Below are 6,590 nucleotides of genomic sequence, written 5' to 3'. Positions count from 1 at the left end.
ACACCATAGCCACAGCAACATGGGATCTGAGCCAAGTCTGCAACCTACACCAGAGCTCATGGCAATGCCAGATCCTGAATCCACTAAATGAGGCCAAGGATCAACCCTGCATCCTCATGGATCCTAGTTGGGGATGTTAACCACAGAGCTATGAAGGGAATTTTTATTCTAGATATTCTTTTGGACACAATTTTAAAAGGGATTTTTTTTTTTTTTTTTTTTTTTTTTTTTTTTTTTACTTTCTGATAGTTCCCATCTTGCTGGAAGAATAAAATTTCTAATAGTTTTTGTGTGGAGTCTGGGGTTTTCTATATAGACTATCGTGTCATCATCAGTATATAATGACAATTTTACCTCTTCCCTTCCAATTCGGACACTGCTTATTTCTTTTTCTTGTCTGATTGTTGTGGCTAGGACTTCCAATACTATGTCAAATAGAATTGCTAAGAGTGGGCATCGTTGTCTTGTTCCAGAATTTAGCAGGAAGGCTTTCAGCTTTTACCATTGAGTATTATGTTGGCTGTGGGTTTATCATAAATAGCTTTTATTATGTGAAGATATGTTCCCTCTATACTCACTTTGGTGAGAGCTTTTTATCATGAATTGATGTCAAATTTTATCAAATGCTTTTTCTGTATCTATTGAGATTATCACCTGCTTTTGTCTTTTCTTTTGTTTATGTGGTGTATCATATTATTAATTTGTGTATGTTTAACCATCCTTGTGACCCTGTGATGAATCCAACTTGATTATGATGTATAGTCCTTTTTATGTGTTGTCAAATTTGATTTGCTAATATTTTGTAAAAGATTTTTGCATCTATTTTCATCAAAGATATTGGCCTATAATTTTCTTTTTCTTGTAGTGTCTTTGTTTTTGGTTTCAGGGTGATTGTGGCTTCATAGAATGACTTTGGGAGTATTCCCTCCTCTTCAATCTTTTGGAAGAGTTTAAGAAGAATCAGTATAAATTCTTCTTTGTATATTGGTGGAATTCACCAGTGAAACCATCTGGTCCTAGAGTTTTGTTGGCAAGGAGTTTTTAAAACTGGAGTTCCCGTTGTGGCTCAGTGGTTAATGAACCCCACTAGCATCCATGAGGATGAGGGTTCAATCCCTGGCCTCACTCAGTGGGTTAAGGATCTGGCATTGCCATGAGCTGTGGTGTAGGTTGTAGACTCAGCTCAGATCCCGAGTTGCTGTGGTGTGGTGTAAGCTGGCGGCTACAGCTCCTATTCAACCCCTAGCCTGGGAACCTCCGCATGTCGCCGGTGTGGCCCTAAAAAAGACAAAAAAAAAAAAATTATTATTACTACAGCTTTTATTTCACTTTGAGTGATTGGTCTATTCAAATTATCTATTTCTTCTTCAGTTTTTCTGGGCTCTATGTTTATAGAAACTTGTCTAGTTCGTCTACATTGTCCAGTTTGTTGGCATGCAATTGTTCATACTGTTGTCCTATGATTTTTTGTGTTTATGTGGCATTAGTTATTTCCCTATCATGTCTTATTTTGTTTATTTAAGTTCTCTTTTTTTTCTTCATGGTAAGCCTGGCCAAAGGTTTGTCAATTTTGTTTATCTTTTCAAATAACCAGCCCTTGATTTTATTGATTTTTTTCTATTCTTTTCAAATCTCTATTTTATTTATTTCCTCTCTGATCTCTATTATTTCTTTCCTTCTTCTGACATTAGGGTTTTTTTTTTCTTCTTTTTCAAAACTTTTAAGTGACCAGTTAGGTTGCTTATTTGAGTTTTGTTTTTGTTTTTTTGCTTTTTAGGGCCATGGTAGATTCCACAGATATTAAAAGGATGATAAGGAATATGAATAATTTTATACCAACAAATTCAACAATGCAGAAGAAATAGACAAATTCTTTGAAAAACACAAACAACAAAAGTTGTGAAAGAAGAAAGAGATGACCTGAATACTCCTCTACATATTAAAGAAATTCATTTGTAGTTTAAAACTTTCCCAGAAGGAAACTCTAGACCTTGATGGCTTCACTAGTGAATTCTACCAAATGTTAAAAAGAAACAGCACCAGTTCTACATAAGCTTTCTTAGAAAATTGAAGAGTGGGGAATTCTTCCCAACTCATTCTAGGATGTCTGAATCACCTTGATACCAAGACCTGACAAAAATATTCTGAGAATAGAAAACTATAAATCAACAGGCTTCAGGAACACAGATGCAAAAATTCCCAAGAAAAATTTAGCAAATCCAGTCTAACAATACATAAAAAGAATAATGTATTATGACCAAATGGTGTTTATCCCAAGAATATAAGACTTTGTTTAAAAAATTGATCATAATTCTCCATATTAACAAATAATAAGGACTATATGATTATGTCAACAGATGCTATTTTAGTCCATCCAGGTTTCTATAACAAATACACAGACTAGGTAGCTTATTAAAAAGCAGAAATTTATTTCTCACAGTTCTGGGGGTTGATAAACCTAAGGAAAATGTACTGGCAGATTCAGTTTGGTGTCTGGTGAGGACAAACTTCCTATTTCATAGCTGGCATTTTCTCACTGCATCTTCACATGGTAGAAGGGGCTAAGGATTCCTCTAGGGTCTCTTTCATAAGGCACCAGTCTTAATCTGGAGGACTTCACCCTTATGGCTTATTTCTCCCAAATACCCCACTTACTAATACCTATGATTTGAGGTTTAAGATTTCAACATATGAATTATAAGGGGCCACAAACATTCAGATCACAGCCAATGCACAAAATACACTTGACAAAATCCATTGTCCACCCCTGATAAAAATTCTTAAACTAGGAATATAAAAAGATCTCTAATTTGATTATTTTCTAGGCTCTGTGTCTTTGAAGCAAAATTCAACTTTGTCCAAATGCCATGAAATTTTGTGTTGCTGCTGATGGACATTAATTTGAAGAATAGGACAGAGTTAAACAGAAGCACTTAGGTAAGAAAAAAGACTAATCAGCCTGTCTAATTCCCCTCAGAGAGCCAAAATGCAATTTTTTTTTTCTTAATGAAGTATTTTCCTATAGTCTCATATTCTTCTCCATGTTCTAATCCATGGTTCCTGAGCTATTCAGGAATTAGTCTTTACAATAGCTGCGTATAGCAGCTGAGGAACATTTTGCAATATTAAACATTTCAGATTAACTCTTTTTTTCCTTTTTTAAAAGTTGAGGTATGGTTCATTTACAATAATAGTTTCAGGTGTACAATACAGTAATTTAATATTTCTGCAGATGACATTCCATTTAAAGTTATTATAAAATGTTGGTTACCTTCCCTGAGTTGTATAATATATCCTTGTTACTTATTTTATACATAGTAGTTTGTACCACTTAATCTCCTACTCTTGAGTTCCCACTGTGGCATAGTGGGTTAAGGATCCAGTGATGCTGCAGCTCTGGTATAGGTCACAGCTATGGCTTAGATTCAATCCTTGGCCCAAGGAACTTCCATATGGTATACTGTGGGAGCAGCCAAAAAAAAAAAAAAAAAAAAAAATCCTGGAGTTCCCATTGTGATGCAGTGGAAATGAACCTGACTAGTATCCATGAGGATGCAGGCTCGATCCCTGGCCTTGCTCAGTGGGTGAGCTGCAGTATAGTTTGCAGATGAGGCTTGGATCCTGAATTGCTGTGGCTATGGTGTAGGCCAGCTGCTGTAGCTCCAATTTCCAATTCCACCCCTACTGGGAACTTCCATATGCTGCAAATGCAGCCCTAAAAAGCAAAAAAAAAAAAAAAAAAAAAAAAAATCCCTTATCACCTTGCTCCTCCTTCCTTCTATCTTCCCACTGGTAACCCCTGGTTTATTCTCTATGTCTGAAAGTCTATTTCTGTTTTGTTATGTTCATTTATTTGTTTTACTTTCTAAATTCCACATACTAGTGGTAACATATAATATTTATCTTTCCCTGACTTTTCACTAAGCATGATACCCTTTGGGTCCATCCATGTTGTGGCAAATGATAAAAACTTCATTCTTTTATGGCTGAGTAATATTCCATTGTGTATGTGTGTGTTTATGTATATATACATACATATATATATCACTTCTTTTTATCCATTCATTTGTTCATTAATACTTAGGTTGCTTCCCTATCTTGGCTATTGTAAATAATGCTGCTATGAACATGGAGGTGCATATATCTTTTTGAATTATTGTTATGAAAACAAATCTTTTGGATAAATACCCAGGAATAAAATTGCTAGATTATGTGATAGTTCTATTTTTAGTTTTTTGTGAAATCTTCATACTGTTTTCCATAGTTATTTGTGGTCTTTCTGATAATAGCCATTCCAACAGGTGTGAAGTCATATCTCATTGTGGTTTTGGTTTGCATTTCTCTGGTGATTAGTGATGTTGAACATCTTTCCATGGGCCTGTTGGCCATCTGTGTATCTTCTTTGGAAAAATGTCTATTCAGGTCTTCTGCCATTTTTTATCAGGTCATTTGCTTTTTGAATTTTCAGTTGTGTGACCTGTTTATATATGTTGGATATCAACTAACCCCTTATTGGTCATATCATTTCAAATATTTTCTCCCATTCATAGGTTGTCTTTCGGTTTTGTCCACAGTTTACTTTGCTGTGCAAAAGATTTTAAGTTTAATTAGGTCCTATTTAATTTTGCTTTTGTTTCCTTTGACTTAGGAGATAAATCCAAAAAAAATATTGCTATGATTTATGTCAAAGAGTGTTCTGCCTGCTTTCCTTTAGCAGTTTTATGGCTTTTGGTTTTACATTTATATCTTAATTCATTTTGAATTTGTTTTTGTGTGTAGTATCAGAGAATGTTCTGATTTCATTATTTTACATGTAGCTGTACAGTTTTCCCAGCCCCACTTATTGAAGAGGTTGTCTTGCCGCCTTTGTCATAGATTAATTGCCCATTAATTAATTATGTGTGTTTATTTCTTGGTTTTCTATTTTCTTCCCTTGATCTTCGTCTGTTTTTGTGCCAGACCATATTGTTTTGATTACTATAGCTTTGTGGTATAGCCTGAAGTCAGGGAAGGTGATACCTCCAGTTTTGTTCTTTTTTTTTTTCTCATGATTACTTTGTTCTTGGAGTTCCCATCGTGGCTCAGTGGTTAATGAATCCGACTAGGAACCACGAGGTTGTGGGTTCAATCTCTGGCCTTGCTCAGTGGGTTAAGGATCCGGCGTTGCCTGAGCTGTGGTGTAGGCTGCAGATGCAGCTCGGATCCCATGTTGCTGTGGCTGTGGTGTAGGCTGGCAGCTACAGCTCCAATTAGACCCCTAGCCTGGGAACCTCCATATGCCACACGTGTGGCCCTAGAAAGAGACCCCAAAAAAAGATTACTTTATTCTTCTATGGTTCTAAATATAAATTTTAGTATTTTTTTTGTGTGTCCTAATAGGGATTGCATTAAATCTGTAGATTGCTTTGGGTAGTATGGACGTTTAAAATAATCTTTTGTGGCTACAGCCACAGCATATAGAAGTTCTTTTTCTCATTCCTTTAGATGGTAAGTTAGGTTGTTTCTTTGATATTTTTCTTTTTTCTTGAAGTAGGCCTGCATCACTATGAAGTTCCCTCTTAGAACTGCTTTTGATGTATCTCATAGACTTTGGAAATTTATGGGGGTTTTTGGGTTTTGTTTTGTCTTTTTGTCTTTTCAGGGCCACACCCATGGCATATGGAGGTTCCCAGGCTACAGGTCAAATCTTAGCTGTAGCCACTGGCCTACACCACAGCCACAGCAACTCAGGATCTGAAGCACGTCTGCGACGTACACCACAGCTCACGGCAATGGCAGATCCCCAACCCAATGAGCAAGGCCAGGGATCGAACACATATTCTCATGGATGCTAGTCGGGTTCGTTAACTCCTGAGCCATGACGGGAACTCCAAAAGTTGTATTTTTAATTTCACTTGTCTTGAGGTATTTTCTGATTTCCTCTTTGATTTCTCCAGACAACTTCTAATCCATTGCCTCTGTGAGTGCCAGCAATGGCTACTCTCACCCCCTTCACTTGCAGTACCAAGTTCAAACCTGCTCTGCCACTAATTAGTACCCTCCTAGGCCCTCGCAGCCTTTGCTGCACTGGAGAAAGAGGTGCCAGAGTGGGAATCCACCGTGGGCCAGGACGTGCACTGTGGCAGTCATGGGAAACTAGCCAGAGTCCTGGGCAATTCAGTCTGCTTCCTGCCCTTGTTCCTGGCAGTAAGCAGGCTTGTGTGCATTTGTCTTAGACTCAATCTAGATTTCTTATAGCCCTCCTGTTAGTTCCACTGGTTTTCAAACCAACTAAAGGGATTCATCTTCCCAGTGCCTGAGCCCAGGGCTAGGCTGCCCAATATGTGGTTCAAACTACTCATCCCTCAGGGAATCCCCCTCCTCTTATGTGTCACCCCATAGGGCCACAGGTCCCTCCCTGATCACTCCTCTTTCCTTCCTACCCAATTCTGTTTGGCTCTTCTTTACCTCCTTGGTTGTGTAAGAGTCTTTCTGCAAGACTCCAGATTGTTTTCAGTGAGAATTGTTCCATGTGTAGATGGACTTTTGATGTGTTTGTGGGGGAAGGTGAGCACAGCATCTTCCTACTCTGCCATCTTGATCTCCTCCCC

This window comes from Sus scrofa, chromosome 7 (genome assembly GCF_000003025.6).
Source record: "Sus scrofa isolate TJ Tabasco breed Duroc chromosome 7, Sscrofa11.1, whole genome shotgun sequence".
Classification (NCBI taxonomy): Eukaryota; Metazoa; Chordata; class Mammalia; order Artiodactyla; family Suidae; genus Sus; species Sus scrofa.
Note: the sequence above shows the minus strand (reverse complement) of the source record.